This window comes from Cebus imitator, unplaced genomic scaffold, assembly GCF_001604975.1.
Source record: "Cebus imitator isolate Cc_AM_T3 unplaced genomic scaffold, Cebus_imitator-1.0 Scaffold24, whole genome shotgun sequence".
Classification (NCBI taxonomy): Eukaryota; Metazoa; Chordata; class Mammalia; order Primates; family Cebidae; genus Cebus; species Cebus imitator.
The window spans coordinates 8,995,354-8,997,360 of record NW_016107339.1 but is presented as its reverse complement, the minus strand read 5'-3'; the positions used below and the strand labels follow the sequence as shown (position 1 = coordinate 8,997,360).

Here is a 2,007-nt window from a genome sequence, read left to right as displayed (position 1 = left end):
TAAGACGGGGTTTCACCATGTTGGTCAGGCTGTTCTTGAACTCCCGACCTCAGGTGATCCACCTGCCTTGGCCTCCAAAGTGCTTGGATTACAGATGTGAGCCACCACACCCGGCCGGGCTCGAACTCCTGACCTGAGGTGATCTACCTGTCTCAGCCTGCCAAAGTGCCAGGATTACAGGCGTGAACCACTGTGTCTGGCCTAGATTCTTTTTCTTAGACAGGGTCTCACTTTGTTGCCTAGCGTAGAATGCAGTGGCTCAATCATGGCTCCCTGCAGCTCCAATCAGTATGGAGATGGAGAATAATATGCAGAAGATTAGCATGGCCCCGTTCAAGGATGACACACAAATTCATGAAACGTTCCATATTTTCAGGATTTTGAATGTTACCACCACAAAGAAATGATAAATATTTTAGTTGATAGGTATGCTAATTAATCTGATTTGTTTTTACACAATGTATACATGTACAGAAACATTACATTGTATCCCATAAATATGTACAATGGTTATATGTCAATTAAAAATAAAAATAATTTAAAAATAATAAATAAGAAGTAGCTTTTGCCGGGCGTGGTGGTTCAAGCCTGTAATCCCAGCACTTTGGGAGGCCAAGGCGGGTGGATCACAAGGTCAAGAGATGGAGACCATCCTGGTCAACATGGTGAAACCCTGACTCTACTAAAAATACAAAAACATTAACTGGGCATGGTGGCACGTGCCTGTAATCCCAGCTACTCAGGAGGCTGAGGCAGGAGAATTGCCTGAACCCAGGAGGCGGAGGTTGCGGTGAACCGAGATCGCGCCATTGCACTCCAGCCTGGGTAACAAGTGCGAAACTCTGTCCCAAAAAAAAAAAATTATCGGCTGGAACCTCCAGATGCTATCATATCAAGCTTTTTATCCTGAAAGCTTGGCTGTGTGGATTCTCCTTCCTTAATAAATGCATGTTACTGGTAATCTTCTTGGACAAGCCATAATTAGGGTGTCTTTGGGTTTACAAAAGAAACAAAAAAGAAGATAAAAGTTGTGTTTCGGATTTCCCGAAGTGGAATTAACTGAATGAGGAAGAATCCTGGGGAAGCCCCTGTGTGTTCTTCTGGGTAAGGGGAAGTGGTGCTCGAGACACTCCTGGGGCGCCGCGGTGGCCACCACATTGCTCTCTGGAGGGGCGGGAGCCCCTGTGCGAGGGGAAGAGGAAGCAGGGTGTAGGCAGTTGCTCCTGGAGGCATTAGAGAAATGAAAGAGATCTTCTGGCTTGTTGTCCAATAAATCCATTGTCTGCCCATACACCCTAAGTTTTTTTTGTGTTTTTGTTTTTTGTTTGTTTGTTTTTGAGACAGAGTTTTGCTCTGTTGCCCAGTCTGGAGCACAACGGCGAGATCTCAGCTCACTGCAACCTCCACCTCCCGGGATCAAGCAATTCTCCTGCCTCAGCCTCCCGAGTAGCTGGGATTACAGGCATGCGCCACTACCACCCACTAATTTTTTTTGTATTTTGTAGAGACAGGGTTTCACCATGTTGGTCATGCTGGTCTTGAACCCCCGACTTCCAGTGATCCACCTGTCTCCGCCTCCCAAAGTCCTAGGATTACAGACACAAGCCACAGCGCCCTGCCTTTTGGTTTGAATATCTGGCTACTATACAGTTGGGGATATTCAATTCCATGTTTCTGTAATTCTGGGAAAATTTGAATGTTCACCGGATATGAGAAGATTTTAGATAATGGTTGCTCTTTTTCTTTGGCGTGTTAATGACTCAGTCATTGTATAAGAGCATGTCCTTATTTTTAGGAGATGCATGACGTATTTTCAAGGTGAAGTATCTTGATTTCACTTCATTTTTTAAAACCACAACTTAATTTCAAATGTAAGAAGTAAGTAAAAGCAAAAGAAAAGTGTGTGTGGAAAGAGAGAGCATGGCAAACGTGACACAATGTTAGCAATCGTGGCATCTAAGTATCTAACTGGAGTGGAGGGTAGATGAGTACTCAATTTACTATTTT

At 44.3% G+C, this 2,007-nt stretch overlaps 1 pseudogene; it reads left to right on the top strand.

Moving 5' to 3' along the window:
• The first annotated feature begins 279 nt into the window (after nucleotides 1-279).
• On the top strand, nucleotides 280-374 carry LOC119470226 (annotated as a pseudogene).
• Nucleotides 375-2,007: the final 1,633 nt, after the last annotated feature.